The sequence below is a fragment of the Arvicanthis niloticus genome, chromosome 21, assembly GCF_011762505.2.
Source record: "Arvicanthis niloticus isolate mArvNil1 chromosome 21, mArvNil1.pat.X, whole genome shotgun sequence".
Classification (NCBI taxonomy): Eukaryota; Metazoa; Chordata; class Mammalia; order Rodentia; family Muridae; genus Arvicanthis; species Arvicanthis niloticus.
In genome coordinates, this window is record NC_047678.1 from 20,896,601 (window position 1) to 20,914,101 (window position 17,501).

A 17,501-nucleotide genomic window follows, 5' to 3' on the forward strand; every position below is an offset into this window, starting at 1 on the left:
GGATGATGTGACTTCATTCTTTCTTATCACCAAAGATAAATAAATAAATAGTTGATTAATTAAATAAAATAAAGAGTCCATTCTCTCTACACATACCACTTTCTTCATCTCTTCCTCGGTTGTTGAACACCAAGGCTGGCCTCATGGCTTAGCTACTGTGATTAGTGTGCTACACTGACTTTGGTGTGCGTGTGTCTCCATGATAAGCTAAAGTGGAGCCCTCCAGGTAAACACCCAGAAGTGATGGATAAGGCAGGTCATATGGTAAAACTATTTTTCAGTTCTTTGGGGAAGCACCGTACTGATTTCCATACTGGCAGGGCTAGTTCACACCGCCCCCGCCCCCACCCCCACCCCCAGGGTGTATGAGGTTTCTCCTTTGCCCATATCCTGGTTGGCATTTGCAGATATTTGTTTTCTTTTGACATTCTGACTGGCAGGATATGGGATCCAGTGGAGGTTTTGTTTGCATTACTCTGATGGCCAGTAAGGGTAACTATTTTTCATATGTTTTATTGGACATTGACGACAAAGCATCTGAAAAACAACAGGTCACACAAAAGGAAATCGGGAGTGGCATTTCTTAAGGCTTCTCAAGCCCCATGTGTCCTTAGAGCTTCTTTTTTCAATGTTTTATTCTTTGTCATTTTTAAGATTTATTTTATTTTATTTGGGACAGGGGCTACTTGTGTATCACTGGGTGACTTGGAACTTGCTATGTAGATCAGACTGGTCTTGGAGTCTCAAAGGTCCACCGCCCTCTGACTCTTGAGTGTTAGAATTAAAGTCATCTGCCACCACACCCAAGTCCGAATTTATTACGTACTTATTTGTGTGTGTGTCTCTCTCTGTGTGTGCATGTGTGTGTGTGTGCACGCACATGCCTTTGGAAGTCAGAAAGAGGACATCAGCTGGGGCTACAGATGACTGTGAACTGTTTGGTGTGAACTCAGGTCTTTTGAAAGAGCAGTAAGTACTCAGCTGGCTCCTGTTCGTGCTCTATTCTTAAATATGAGTCAAAATATGTTGTAAAAGATGACTGAAAAGAGTGACCACATTTGAGAGCCCAAACCTCTCCCTTCCTCACATTTCACGCCTGGTCCTCCTTACTTTTCCTTAGACCCACTCTATCATGCACTTTTCTCTATCATCCACCCACAGCCCCCTCCCTTAATGAGGACATGCCTGCATCATGCTACTTTTCTTGAGAGCAAATCTTGTTAATTAAGGCCCCCCAGGAAGTAGGGAAAGATCCCAAGGCCTTGTCTGTACAGAGCTGCACTTCTTTTCAGACAGAGTCCGGCTAGGTTTAGTGGCAGATTCTAAATTGGTATGAGACTTCCCCTTTCCTTGAAGCACAATGCTCCATTGATTGCAAGCTGAGTTGTAGACTGAGCCTGTGCCTTACACTGTCAGCAGGAAGTGTAATTCCTGAACGGCTCCCAGCAGACATTTATAGATTTTTCAGTCTGTTGAGTTATATAAGACAACCAACATCTTTTTTTTTCCTGAAGATTTTTAAATAAATCTTGATCTCAACTGCTAAGTCATTGAACATAATTATGTACAACAAACTGGGATTAATCTGCATAAAAAACAAGAATTGAAGTAATGGGGATTTAAAAAAAATCCAAGTCAATCTGTAGAGAAACAAGAGCAGAGAACTTTGACTTGTCAGGAGGTAGAAGAATGAGCAGGCTGGGCGGTGGTGGCACATGCCTTTAATCCTAGCACTTGGGAGGCAGAGGCAGGTGGATTTCTGAGTTCGAGGCCAGCCTGGTCTACAGAGTGAGTTCCAGCCAGGGCTATACAGAGAAACCCTGTCTCAAAAAAACAAAACAAAAAACAAACACAACAACAACAACAAAAAAGAATGGGCAGAAGAGATGGCCCAGTGGTTAGGAACACATGATATTCTTCCAGAGGACCTAGGTTGGGCTCCCAGAACCCACATCAGGCACCTATAACTCCAACTCAAGGGACTCCAATGCCCTTTTTTTGGCCTCTGTGGGCACTCACACAAATGTGTGCATACTCATACACAGACACATAATTAAAATAGATTTTTAAAGAGGTAAAGAATGAAAAATAGCCATTGACCTAAGTGATAGAAATGGAAAACAATTCTTAGAAGAAGTTTGGGCCGGGCAGTGGTGGCGCACGCCTTTAATCCTAGCACATGGGAGGCAGAGGCAGGCAGATTTCTAAGTTTGAGGCCAGCCTGGTCTACAGAGTGAGTTCTGGGACAGCCAGGGCTACACAGAGAAATCCTGTCTCAAAAAACCTAAAAAGAAGAAGAAGAAGAAGAAGAAGAAGAAGAAGAAGAGGAGGAGGAGGAGGAGGAGGAGGAGGAGGAGGAGAAGGAGGAGGAGGAGGAGGAAGAAGAAGTAGTTTGGTACTTAGAGGAATGGAGGTGTCAGTCCTGGAGCAGTGACTGTACAGTTTGTCTGTCTGTTTGTCTGTGTGTCTCTATGTATATATGTATGTATGTATGTATGTATGTATAGACTTGTCTATCTATCTATCTATCTATCTATCCATCCATCTACGTGAGATCCAGGCTTATTTTACATATTTGATGCTAAGACCACATTTGTGTCCTTCTGGAAGGTTCCCCCCTCTCAGGCTCTCCTGTCTCTCTCCTGTTTTCACCAGCTCACTTGTCTTGTTTCCTCAGACTTAGACATTTGCTTCTGAGAATTCTGAACTGAGACTCTTCTCAGAGCCTTCTCCACCCTCTTTCTGAATAATCTTCCTCTATTACATGAATTTCTATCTATGCACTTGCTATGACAATGTACCTGAGATAAACATGTTAAGAAGAAGAAATTGTTATTTTGGCTCCCAATTCTGGGGTGGGGGAGGTTAGTGGATGGCTGCTTGACTCATTTGTTTTGGGGCTATAGTGCAGTAACGTATTCTAATGTAAGCACTTGTTAGAGGAAAGCCCTATGTCATGATTGACAGGATCAAAGGAAAAGAAGGAGGGTCCAGGTTCAATCAACTTTTCAAGGACATGCTCCTAACTAAGACAGTAACAACCACAACAAAAACCATACACACACACAGCAATACAACTCATTTGTAAATTTATAACCCAGATCCTTTCTTGAACTCTAGGAAAATTACTTGCTATGTAATTATTCCTGTTTGTCCTGTAAGCCCTTCCAATTAATTAAGTAAAAAAATTAATTAAGTAAAAAAAAAGTAATACTTTGTCCTCAGATTAATTTTTTTTGTGTGTTTATGCATGTGACTAGTGAATGGTTCTTTCATTGTCTAGTCTCCCACCTCAGAAGAGCAGCACTCATCCCCATTCAGGCTTCTCTTACCACTTCCATCATCAAGTTGAGTGTCTCCTTTTTCTAAAGCCCACAAACCAGATTCCTTCCATCTCTGCCTAAGTTCAGTCCATCATCACCGTCATCTCTGGCACAGACTGTCAAGGTCTCCTAAGTGCTCTCAAAGCTGTTCAGTCTCTCAATACATTCTCCATGCTCTTGACAACTCTTCTGCTGCTTAAAGCCTTGTTAAGGCTTATAACAGGGTTGCACAGTCAGAAAAGGGGAAAAGTGTGTCAAGCATGTGAGCTAAAAAATATCAAATTTATGGGCACTTTCTCATATCTTTTCTGTAGGTTCAAAATTTATAAGCATCTGCCCTCCAGCCAGCCTTCATCCACTGCCAAAGATAGTGACCCCGTGGAGCTCTCTCTTTTTCTGAGGGCAGCTCTTGTGACACAAAGTAGAGACAGGGAAGCTATTCCTGGTATTTTTTCATCTCATAATTACAGCTACCAAGGAGAGCCTGAAGTTATCAGAGGTCAATCAGGGTCATGATAAAGACAGAGATGTCAAGGTTCATAAGGAATCCTCCTCACACAAGCATTTTGAGGTTAAGGAAGAGGCTGATTGAAGAAAGGCTTACCTTTTCTTAGGAGATCTTTGCTTAAAATGTTTCATTCTGAAGCTGGGCAAGACATTTTCTACAGAAGACAGCAGTGAGTCTGACACAGTCTTCAATCTGAGGTATATATTGCCCCAGGAGCACAGGAGGACTTCCAAAGCATTAGAGAACTAGATGGTTCTACAACAATACATTTTCAGATGCTTAACTTGATTGCTTTCTTTGAAAAGGACTGTTTATTTTATATGTATGAGTATTTGTCTGTGTGTATGTATGTGTACCACATGGGCGCCTTGTGTCTACAGAGGCCAGAAGAGGATGTCCAATCCCTTGAAACTAGAGATACAGACTGTGTGGGCTGCCATGTGGATCCTGGAATCTGAATCTGGGTCCTTTGCAAGAGCAATGAGTACTCTTAACCATGGATCCATCTCTCTAGACCCTAAAGCTTTATTTTTCTTAGAAGTCATATATATATATATGTGTGTGTGTGTGTGTGTGTGTGTCTGTGTGTGTGTGTGTGTGTGGGTATGTGTATAAAAGTATGGTTACCCACAGAGTCTAGAAAAGGCCATTGGAAACACTGGAGCTGGAGTTACAGGTAACTGTGACCCTCTTGATATGGATGCTGAGAGCTGAACTTGGGTTCTGGAAAAGCAATGCGTGCTCTTAGCCACTGAGCTCTCTCTCTCCAACCCAGTGCTCTGCTTTCATGACTCTTATTTAAATGACTGATACAGATTTGCCATTCTGGTGGTGGCTCATTTTCTACCCTACCATTTCCCTTCCTCTACTTACAGAAGACAACCGTACACTTCACTGATCCAGACTCAAACTCTGCACCAAAATAGTATTCACCCTGTGTGTGCATGTATATATATGTGTGTATCTGTGTGTATGTGCGAGAGGGTGTGTGCATATCTGTATATATGTGTATTTGTGCATCTCTGTCTGTGCTTTGGTGAATGTTATATTTTCATGTTTGTGTAGAACAAGCCATAAGATAAAACATTTTGAAAACCATATTTTTTGTACTTTAACTTGAACAAAATTGAAAGCTAAATATATGCCTGCGATTCTAACACTGCCTGGGAAAGATAAATTACTGGAGTCCATTGGTCAGCCAGCTTGGCCTAACTGACGTTCTGTAGGTTTAGTGAGAGGCCCTGTGGCAAAAAGGAAGGTGGAAAGTGACTGAGGAAGACACCTAGTGTTCACCTCAGGCCCCCACTAGCAGGTGCACCCATATGTACACGTGTACACACATAGACTAACAGGTACATATACCACACACACACACAAAGAAGAATGTTACAGTATTCTTCCCTCACAAGCTCGTGTGTTTGAATGCTTTGTTTCTAGGTGATGGTGTGGGGGTGGAATAATGAAACCTTTGAGATGTGTGGCCTTAGCGAGCAGAAGTTGAGTTGCTGAGAGGCAAGGGGTTAAAGGTTACATCTCGTCTAGTTCTCTCCCAAGCTTCCTGTTTCCTGGTCCAGGTGTTCTGTATAGAGATCTGCCACATTTCTTGCCATCAACTACTGAGTTATTTCTACAGCCATGCTCTCCCTGCCATGGTGGATTGTAGCCCCCAGAACTGTGTGCCAAAATAAGTCCTTTGTTCCCTAGAATGCCCTGTCAAGTAATCTGTCACAGTGCCACTTGAATGACACTTGTTTGTAGCAAAGTGTCTTTTAGTTTTCTATTCCTGTCATCTAACTCATACAAAGAGTGCCAGGCCTTTCATCTCTGTAAGCAGACAAGCACATATATGATTGAGGTGAGCACTGTATCATTCCAGAAGGAAACATTTTCCCCAGGGTCCTCTATCTTAGCAATACACTTCTTTTGAGTAATTCTGGTGGTTTGAATAGAATGGCCCCCATAGACTCATGTGTTTGAATACTTGGCCCATAGAGAATGGTACTATTAGGCGGTGTGGCCTTGTTGGAGGAAGTGTGTCACTGTGGGGGCAGGTTTTGAGGGCTCATATATGTTCAAGCTATGTCCAGTGTGATACAGTCTCTTCTTGTTGCCTATGGATCAAGATGTAGAAATCTCAGCTCCTTCTCCAGAACCATGTCTGCCTGCATGCTGCCATTTTTTTGGCCATGCCAATAATGGACTAAACCTCTGAAACTGTAAGCCAGTCCCAATTAAATCCTTTATAAGAATCGTTGTGGTCATGATAACTCTTCACAGCACTAAATCCCTGAGACAGTCACTTAAAAAAGCAAACAAACAATTATTGTATTTTATTTTATGTACATTGGTGTTTTGCCTGTATGTATGTGTGTATGTGTGAGGGTGTTGGATCCCCTGGAAACTGAAATTACAGAAGGTTATGATCTGCCATGTGGTTGAACCTGGGTCCTTTATAAATGTAGCCAGTTCTCTTAACTGGTGAGCCATAGCTCCAGTTCCTATTTTCAGCAATTTTTAATTGTTTGTGTAATATTTATGTTGTTTTGATTAAGTGTTCACATATATTAAAATTTTATAATGACTCTACTCAGAAGAAAATTTTAATTAAGATGGTCATAGCAAATATTTTAATATTTCAAGTTTATATATACATGTTTTTTTACAAAGAGATCTGATAGTGGGAACAGTGAGCTCATAAAATAGTTCTGTGGGGAAATTAGAATTAAAATATAAGTTCAAGGAGGAAAAAAGATGGGTTGGGTTGGATATGTAGCCCAATTGGTTCAAAGCTAGCCTAGCATTCAGCAAGCGCTGGGTCCTGTCCCCAGACCCACATATTCGGTGCTATAATCCTAGCACACAGGAGGTGGAGACAGGAAGATAAGAAACCCAAGGTCATCTTCAACTACACAGAAAGTTCTAAGCTAGCATGGGTTATATGAAACTCGGTTTTCAACAAACAAACAAAATAAAACAAAACAAAAACCAAACCAGGCCAGTGTGGCAGCTCAACCAAAGGTACTCATTGATAAACCAACTGAGCACAATCCACGAACACCTAAGAAAGAGAATGAACCCTGAAAGTTGTCCTCTGATCTCCGCGGGCAGGCCATGGTAGGTGTGCACGAGTGCGTGTATGCGTGCATTTGAACACACACACAGAGTAAGAGATAAATAAGTGTTGAAAGGGGACTATTTTAGTTAGGATTTTATTTCTGTGAAGAGACACCATGACCATGAAAGAAAAATATTTAACTGGGGCTAGCTTACCGTTCAGTTGTCTATCATCATGTCCGGAAGCACTGCATAGTGGCATACAGGCAGACATGGTGCTAGAGAAGGGGCTGAGTGTTCTATATCTCGATTTCAAGACAGCAGAAAAAGACTGAGCCACTAAGCCTAGCTTGAACTTCTGAGACTTCAAAGCCCACCCCCAGTGACACACCCTCCCCACAAAGCCACGCCCACTCCAACAAGGCCACACCTCCTAATAGTGCCCCTCCTTTATGGGCCCACGGGGGCCATTTTATTCAAACCATCATAAGGACACTAAAATATTTGGTTATTTTTGTTTTTTTTTTTTATTGCGTTTCTGTTTGTTTGTTTTTGTGTTGTTAAGAATTAAAACTGAGGGGCTGGAGAGATGGCTCAGTGGTTAAGGGCACCGTCTGGTCTCCCAGAGGTCCTGAGTTCAGTTCCCAGCGACCACATGGTGGCTCACATTCACCTGTAATAAGATCTGATGTCCTCTTCTGGTGTGTCTGAAGACAGCGACAGTGTACTCACATACATAAAATAAATATTAAAAAAAAAAAAAGAATTAAAACTGAGGCCTTCTATATGTTAGACAAAAGTTTTCCCACTGAATTCTAGCCCCAGCTCTGGTCATGAGATTTTTAGGAATGGAATGGCTAGAGAGGACACTGAATTGCTTTGGTGCTTAAACTCCTGAGTTCATATTGAAAAGTAACATAATGGTTTTATTATTTTTTTAATGTCGCTATTTATAATACATAAGGAATAAGTGTTCTTTATAATATTACACTTAGGATAAAAATGTAAATCCCAAGTTAAAAAACTTGAAAGGAAACACAGCTTTCAAATTATTCTTGAGGGATAATCGAGTAACAATGTCTGAGTGGCATTGGGTTAAGATTCTGGAAGCTGCTGAGTGGAGTGAGTGATACCTGCCTGTAACCCAGTGCTTCCTGACTGAGGCAAGGGTATCATGAGTTTAAGGCCAATCTCAAGAACTGAAGGACTCAGTGAGATCTTTTCTCAAAGAAATATGCAAGCAAAACCTGTATTTGTTTTCTTTTTTTCTCTTTTGGTCTTAAATTAACCAAGCCTCCCGAAGATTACAATCGCCAGAAAGTTTCTGCTCTCGATACCTGTTCCTTAGGTACCCGAGGTTAAAATTTAATTAATTTTGTTGCTGTTTGCTCTTTTGAGATAGGGTATCATGTAGCCCAGGCTTTCCTGAAACTTGCAAGACAGTGGAGGATGTACATTACGTTACATTATGGTACTATCCCTCGTTCTCCCCCCCACCCCCACCGCCCCGAGTGTGTGTGTGGGGGGGGGGGGGTGCTGAGAGGTGCCACCACACACAGGTTATGTAGTGCTGGAGACTGAACTTGGGGTTCCTCAGATACTAAGAAATATCTCCAGCCTTAGAAAATAAAGTTCTTAACACTGAGCCAAGCTCAGAAATCTGCCATCTACCTACCGCAAATTGCCAGCCCCTCCTTTCTTCCTCACTTCCGGCTCTAACTCTTTCCTCAACTCCAAGCTAAAGCCACGCTGGAGCTTCACAACTCCCCGAACCATCAACCATCACGGTAGTGTCTCTCTGGGCCTTTGATGATCTTTTACCTCTCGCTGCCCTCTGCCCCACTTCTCCAGCCATCAGGGAATTTTTGGAGTAATTGTCATTCATACCTGCCTTCAATTGGGACAGCCAATCATCCCAGTTTCTCCAGGAATGAGGAATTTCCTTGTGGGTGGTTACTTAGGCTATCGCGGGACTGGGAGACACCTATGTGACTAGTGAAGCAGTCTTCCGAGTAGGTCCCGGAGTTCACTCTAGAGACCACTGGATCGCAAGAGCTGTGACCTGTTCAGTCGTCTGGTCCTCTGATAAAACTCACAATTAGAACTATGGAGACCCAGACTGTGGAGAGCAGAGCCTCGTTGGAGTGACTACTGCAGGCCTGCCTTAGGGTACATCTTGCTCTGGCTCCCTCCTCTCTGCTTCTCCATTGCTTCAAGGTGAGTAGTTCTGATTCCCGGTGGCTTTGCTGCCACCATGTTCTGCCTTATCACAAGTCCTTGGCAGTAGAGCTAGCTGACAATGGTCTGAAATCTCTGGAATGGTGACCAGAGTAAAACTTTTCCTGAGCTGCGGGGAAAGTCTCACGCCTATAATTGCAGCACTCGGAGGCTGAGGCAGAAGGATCACAAGTTCAAAACTATCCTGGAGCATAAAGCTCGACTTTATTTCAAAAACAAATCTTTTCCTCTACCCCATCCACTAAGACAGGGTTTCCCTGTGTATCTCTGGCTCTTTTGGAACTTACTCTGTAGATCAGGCTGGCCTCCAACTCGGAGATCTATCTGCCTGCCTCTGCCTCCTGAGTGCTGGGATTAAAGGCATGCACCACCACCGCCACCACCCTTAGAAACCTTTTCTCTTTTGCATCATCTTTCTCAGGTCCCTGCCACAACAACTGCAGGCCTGCCTACTGCAGTTGGTATGAAAGGCTTTTAATACTAAAACTAGGATGCCCTCAGGCCTAAAGGGTGTTATATGCTCAAAGAACTCACAAGTTGGCCTAAGGAAAACAGTCATAGCTTTAAAGTATTAACTTATTTTTCCTCCTTAATGACAGATCTATAGATGAGAAATCTGTTCTTTCTAGCCTAGGAGCACTGGGTTTTTTGTTTTGTTTTGTTTTTGTTTACTTTTTGTTTTTATAATGCAATCCAAATGCTTTAAACATTTGAGTTACAGTATTCCCAATTACCAGCTCACACTCCCAATAGCAGTTATTTTGTGATCCCGAAAGAAGCGCACTCTTCCTAATTAATGACACTCACTATGCCTCCACATCCAATCTTGCCAGTGTGTGCCTCAGAGCGTCACTTCAAAATAATTTATCTGTGAAGGTTTGGGGCTGCTAGTCTCCTAAAAATAACTTTGAGAGAAGCATTATGAATGGCCTCCTGTAACTGTGTGCACATGTGTTTGGAGAAACGGGGGATGGAAAGGTCCATTCTCCCTCAGGGGGGTTTCCAGAAATTTCACAGGTCAGAGTGTGGCCAGGAGCATAGAACTAGCCACATTTGCCTAACTGTACCTCAGTCGTTTCTGTCTAATTCCATAAAGCGCTTTAAAGGTTTGGGATGTAACTCAGAGCTAAAGGGCCTGCCTTGTATGTGGCTCCTGGGTTTAATCCTCAGAACTGTCAAAAATAATAGAAAGTAAAAATGCATTGATGCAGTGTGGTGACTTAGTTGAGAGAATCTGGTGGTTGGGGCGGGGGAGGTGTTCAGGCAGTCTGGATCTGAACTTTGCCTCCATAGCTAACTAGCTGTGTGACTTTGGGCAATTCACTGGTCCTGATACATATGTCAAGCTTGTCTGTAAAATAGGGATAACTGTGGAAGTTCCTTATGAGCTCACCATGAAATCAAATGAATTATTAAACGCAAAGCACTTGGAAAGGAGCTGGATACAGAACAGGGTTGGTGTCAGTCAGACACATCTGTGTAAAATACCTGGAGCATTGATAGGACAGGCACAGAAGGAACAGCAAATCTCACTGTGTTCTCAGGCCTTCTTGGCTGGAATATCCAATTTGCAGAGAGTAACTGGATTCAACAGAGGTTTGACCAATTACCAAACCAGGAGGATAGGTTTCCTGACTCTACTCAGAGTCCTTGGTTTGACCAAAAAAAAAAAAAAAAAAAAGGCAGGTTTTCTTTTCAATGATAAGAAAATCAGACAAATAATTAACAGGAGCACAAACAAATAATTGCTCTGTATTAGCAAAGGTGACCTCACTGTTGCCATGGTGAGGGTTTCATTATGTCATCATTCAGCTTGCCCAAGAAGGAGCTATCATATGCAGAGTGAATCAGAGCCCAGGTCAGCAGGCAGCCTTTCTCAGCAGGGCTCCCCTTGGTACATAAGGCTACAAAACTAATTTTGGGTTACCATGGTAACCAAGGGAGCTTCTAGAAAAAAAAAAATTAAACTATTCATTCAGGACATCAAATGGCATATCCGAGGGGTTGAAGATAAAAGAGGAGAGGAACAGAAGTGTAGTGTATGTGGCTCCAAGTTCCAAAGATACTCTATTGTTTGTCTTTCTCTGTTTTTGTTTTTAATTTCTGAGATCACGGATCCTAAGGAGCCTTGAACTCATTGTATACCTCAGGCTGTCCACAAGATCCTCCTGTGTCAGCCTTTCCAATTAGTTTACATTTTAGAACCAGATGTCTTAATGGATGAGCCCACTCAACACGATGGATTCCTGTGACCCAGATATCTATGAGAGTGAGTCCTAAGTCCTCAGGAGCCCTTTGCAAGCCTCTGCCTCAGTTCTGAATAATTTGGTTACAGAGAAAGATGCAGAATTCTACACCAGGATACATGTTAAATGCTCGCCTTCATAAATATGGCTTACCAACTTCACATACTGCACACAAATGATAGAAGCAGGTGAAACCGGAGTTGGTGGCAGCTAGCTTATATGAGTTCCTTGCCTTTTCTCGACACATGCCCCGGCAACAAAGGCAACCCAATGGAGAAGACTGTATTGGTAACAGCAACTTTCAACTTGGCTGCTCTCAGGGACAAACCTATCTTCAGTCCAGCCAGCAGGATCCTTGTGATTTGGGCTACAGAGTGCCAACACAATGTTCTTGCCTCTTGACTGGAGGGGTGGCGTATTTAAAAACCAAGAAGAGGAAGTGTGTAACCTTCATGTGAACAAACAGGCCATCCCAGCAGCCTTGCAGTTAATTTAGCTAATCTACATAGTAACTCTAGTTAGGCCACTAGTTAAATAGCTCTCTAGTTATCTTACCAATGAAGAAATTACGGTACAAAGTGATTCTTAAAGCCTACTCACAAGCTCACTTTCTGTAAGCAGCTGAGACTTTACCTGATGGGCCCGGGTGTTCTTGATCCCTGCTGATTTTCTGCCTTCCTGTACTTGGACAATCGAAATGTAGAATCCAGAAAGGCTAGCAATATGCTATATCCGTAGAGAGTGGTGGTGGAGTAAAGGATGGGAAATTTTCCTGCTTAATATAAGTGCACAGCTATGTAAAGTCAGGGGGAGTGAAGGCTCCCCACTGTGATGGTTGGCATTGTCAACCTGATCAAATCTAGAATCATCCAGGAGGTGAACCTCTGTATATGCCTATGAGAAACTGTCTTGATTGAGAAGACCCATCTCAGTTGTAGCAGGGACTTGGGCTCTTGTCAGTGGAGAATGTCTACTGAGCAGTACCATGCATGCATTCGCCCGATCTCTTCTGGCTAAGGGCATAATGTTATCACTTGCCTCCAGCTCCTGATGCCTTGATTCCCCTGCCATGATGGACTGTAACCTGAAACAGTAAGCCTAAATAAACTCTTTCTACCTTAGCCTGCTCTTGTCAGAGTATGTTGTCACAGTAATAGGAAAGGAACAGACTCTCAGGCTGCCCTGTATGGCCAATTTTTCCTGGTGTGACTATTTACAGTTCTCTTCCCACAACCCCTTCACCCATTTCCCCAGAGGTCATCAAAGACCATGAAAGAAATGTAGAGAACCAAGGAAGACATGCTCAAACAGAAGGAAACAAAACAAAACCCCAAAGACAGAATGTGATCTGGAGGAGGTGTTAGCTTATCTGCTGATCTATTACTCTGCTCTCTTGCCTATAGCTGGAGTCTCATCTCTTTCTAGTGCTCAGTCTCTGGAGAACAGGTATTCATTCCACCTCATCCAGTTCCCTTGCAGGTGGGCAAAGGAGGTGCCATTGACCTGGTACCACTTCAATAGGTTCTTTTTCTTATTTGTTTTGTTTTTTGTTTTTCTTGTTTGCTTATGAGATAGTATCTCATGAAGCCCAGGCTGGCCTTCCAAATTTGCTATGTAGACAAGGCTAGTCCTGAACTCAAAAACCTCTTGCCTCCACACCCAAGTGCAAAGACACCCTTACCATCACATTTAGTTCTTTATATGGTCTGGAAGGATGAGTTTGCTTGTAGGGAGTGTGTGATGAATGGAAACAAGAAATCCGGCTGAATAGAAATCACAAGAGCTATGACTAAAAGCAGAGATAATATGGAAACTTTTGGTGCACTATAATTAGAGAACAGAAAAGCAAGATGGAGGTAAAAAGGGAAGCAAGGTCAATATCAGCAGAGAAGAACAAAGGAGGGGAGTGCAGAGTGGATGGTTCCAGCTGGTCCAAGGGAGTGCAGACTGGATGCTTACAGCTGGTCCAGGGGAATGCAGACTGGATGCTTACAGCTGGTCCAGGGGAGTGCAGACTGGATGCTTACAGCTGGTCCAGGGGAGTGCAGACTGGATGGTTACAGCTGGTCCAGGGGAGTGCAGACTGGATGGTTACAGCTGGTCCAGGGGAGTACAGACTGGATGGTTACAGCTGGTCCAGGGGAGTACAGAGTGGATGGTTACAGCTGGTCCAGGGGAGTGCAGACTGGATGGTTACAGCTGGTCCAGGGGAGTGCAGAGTGAATGGTTACAGCTGGTCCAGGGGAGTACAGAGTGGATGGTTACAGCTGGTCCAGGGGAGTGCAGACTGGATGGTTACAGCTGGTCCAGGGGAGTACAGACTGGATGGTTACAGCTGGTCCAGGGGAGTGCAGAGTGAATGGTTACAGCTGGTCCAGGGGAGTACAGAGTGGATGGTTACAGCTGGTCCAGGGGAGTGCAGACTGGATGGTTACAGCTGGTCCAGGGGAGTACAGACTGGATGGTTACAGCTGGTCCAGGGGAGTACAGACTGGATGGTTACAGCTGGTCCAGGGGAGTACAGACTGGATGGTTACAGCTGGTCCAGGGGAGTGCAGAGTGAATGGTTACAGCTGGTCCAGGGGAGTACAGAGTGGATGGTTACAGCTGGTCCAGGGGAGTGCAGACTGGATGGTTACAGCTGGTCCAGGGGAGTGAAGACTGGATGGTTACAGCTGGTCCAGGGGAGTACAGACTGGATGGTTACAGCTGGTCCAGGGGAGTACAGAGTGGATGGTTACAGCTGGACCAAGAGCATAATTCAGAAATTGCTGACACCTGTGACTTTGCTGTTCTTGTTCCAAGATTTTTGCTAGTTTTATTTTCTTGGTTTTCTGTGCTGGGGATTGCCACTCAGAACCTCAAATGTGCTAGGCAAGTACACTAACACTGCCCTTGTTCCAGCCCCTGGTTCTGTGCTGACCACATTGCTTCAATTTAACTGTAAGCCAAGTCCTGTGGAACTGTGAACTGTTTCAAAATTCAGTCTCTTCCCATCCAGTTGTGACTGAAAAGTCTAGAGAGAAGAGAGAACTCATTTAGAGCTAGGTATGGTAGTATATTTTTTATAATCTCAGCCCTTGAGAGGCAGAGACAGGAGGCTCACAATGGTTTGAGACCATTCTGGGCCATGTAGCAAGTTCTAGACCAGACTGGAGAGAGAGAGAGAGAGAGAGAGAGAGAGAGAGAGAGAGAGAGAGAGAGAGAGAGAAAGAGAGACAGAGACAGAGACAGAGACAGAGACAGACAGACAGAGACATGAAGACAGATACAGAGACACGGACAGAGACAGAAAGATGGAGACAAATATAGAGAGAGATAGAGAGAAGCATTTATCAAAGCATTCATTGTTTATTGGAAACATGGAGTTCTCATAGAGTTTCCAGTGGCAGAGGCAAGTGGGCTGTAGTGTCTGTATGGTTCCCAAGTCTCATGGAGGTCCTTAAGCCTCTAATTGATGGAATTTTTAGAGTTTGGTGCCTCTGAACCATCTAACCACTGCCTTACAAGGATACTGCCCCACCTCCCACCCCGTGTAGTATGTGTGTGTGTGTGTGTGTGTGTGTGTATGTTGTGTGTGTAGACTCTATTACCAGATTCAGGACAAATATCAGGAGGCAGAAGTGGGCAGCTGGAAGTTGAGGGAAGACCCATTCATTGGATCAAGGTCACTGGAAAAACATATTGTAAGTAACCCAGTGCACAGAGCCTTCTGGTCTTGGGGTCTAGGTGCTAGCATCATGGAGTCTCCCATTGTCTAGCATCTGTGTCCTGGAAAGATGAGGTTCAGCAGGGAAGAAAAAGCTTCAGGCTTTGATTGCTTAGGTAGCAGACCCAGCACCTATGGAAAGGGGAAATATAACGCAGGCTGAGTGAGGTTGTAGCTCCCTGGAGCTTTCTGCCTATCTAGAAAACTCAGCCCCCAGCCACTGTCATCTGAAAAGTAAAGCCAAAGAGGGAAATGCTGCCTGTTTCACAGAAATATTCAGAAATGCACATTTTGGTGTATTCTTTCTTGAGTTTGGGTGTTGGCATTGAGTTCCCTTTTGATAACTGAATAAGCCAAGTTTGTCTGTAGGACAGATGTAGCCCTGAGGCTTGTCAGCTTGCGACCTCTGCTCTGAACCTTGGGTGTTACATTTTGAATTCTACACATTTAGAATAACAACAGGAAAGAAGGTGGAGCTGCCAGGAAGCTGGAAACAGGCTAGAGGGGTGATTGGTCCTGGACGCAAACTCAGTTCCTAAAGTAAGTGGAGAAGCAGAGGCCAGGAGAGAAACACAAGGGCGTACAGCTCCAGCTAAGAGGTACCACTGCTGCAAGGAGCTGGGGACTCATTCCAGGCCTTTGCAAAGGAACTGTCTGGAATTTGCTCCTGTCTTTTTATCTATAGGTTCTATAGGTTCTCCGAGAATTAGTTTGTGCTGTGACTGGTACCTGTCTCCTCTGCTAAACTCTGGGTTCTTCCTGTTGCATCTTTGAAGACTGCCACAGGATTCATTAATCCATCTCTGTTACAGCCTTTTGCCTGGAGCTAGTGTACTTCTGAAAGGCTGGCGCTGACATCCCTTCCCTCATCACTCCTTGGCTGGTCCCCACCAAGCCCCGCATCACAGAGTGTGATTCATAGAGAGTAACTGGCAAGAACAGGGCTTTATCTCAGTCTGCTGAGTTGGTGTTTTACCTTGCCAGGCATTCTTCTTGGCTATAGCTCCTGCAGAGAAAAAATGAGGTGAAATGCCATTTTGTATGTGTGAAGTATAAACTTAATTTGGGATCCAACTTAATTTTGCTCTTCCTGATCCTTTTTTTTTTTTTTTTTTTTTTTTTTGCCAACTCACAGAACCAACTTATCCAGCAGGCACAGCAAGTCCATTATTGAGGGTCCGCAACATTTTTATATTTTACTTTTAACTTTGCTTAAAGTCAGAGAAATTATGACAATAGATACATAAAAACTTATCTAGTGTACTGATTTTCACTGAATTGTAGATATAAAACCAGCTAAGTTAAGCTGGGGGGATGGGTGGCTCTGTGGTTAAGGGCACTTGGTGGTCTTGCAGAAGACCCAGCTTGTTCCCATCAGCCAAGTAGGGTGGCTCACAGCCACCTGTAACTCCACTTCCAGGAGGTCAGACACATGACTTCCATGGACATCTGCACGCTCGTGCATGTATACATCCACACACATACATATAACTAAAATTAATTAAAATAAATATTTTAAAAATAGATAACTTGAAAGTTTTATGCATATTTAACTAGCTAAAATTTACTTTAGCCTAGATTATTGTCAGGTCCAAAAAACCTAGGGACAATTGGCTACCTGCAATGCCTATTAGCAGACCGAACCCCAGGCTGGCCTCTAGGTTCCCTGAGCATTGCATGTATCTGTTAGAGAGTCTGTTGGCTGGCATCCTGGCTCTTCTCAGCTCCTGGGCTTCAATTTCCTTCCCCAGCTTCTCATTTTGGCCATTTGCCCTGTGTGTTCTCTTGGCTCTCTGTCTCTCTGTCTCTCTCTGTCTCTCTGTCTCTCTCTGTCTCTCTGTCTCTCTCTGTCTCTCTCTGTCTCTCTCTGTCTCTCTCTCTCTCTCTCTCTCTCTCTCTCTCTCTCTTTCTCCCTCAGTCCTCTGAGCTCTCTCCTATTTCTCTTTCTCTCTGGCCTCTCTCTCTTTTCTCTTCCTCTCTCACTCTTGCCCATGTCATGTCCTCATTTTAGTATATAATTATATTCACCCATATATGAATGTAGCCGTAAAATATAACTTTTGATATTATTATTTATTATTGTGTTAATGAACCAAGTTGTATATCACTTGTTTGTGGCTGCAAAGCTTGATTACACAGGTTATATACTCTGACCCAGATTCCTTCCACCTGTCAGCTCGTGACAGCTATAGCGATTGCTCAGGGGAGATTCTGAGGAGAGTAGTCCTGAAAGATTTCTTTTGGTGTCTGCAGGGCAGGCCCCATCTCACTTAGCATAGTGAAGCAAGGCATGTCTGGAGGCTGTCAGTCTGACCTAAAGGGCATTTCTGAACACTTTCTTTTTTTTTTCTTTTTTTTTTTTGTTTGGTTTTTTTTCGAGACAGGGTTTCTCTGTGTAGCCCTGGCTGTCCTGGAACTCACTT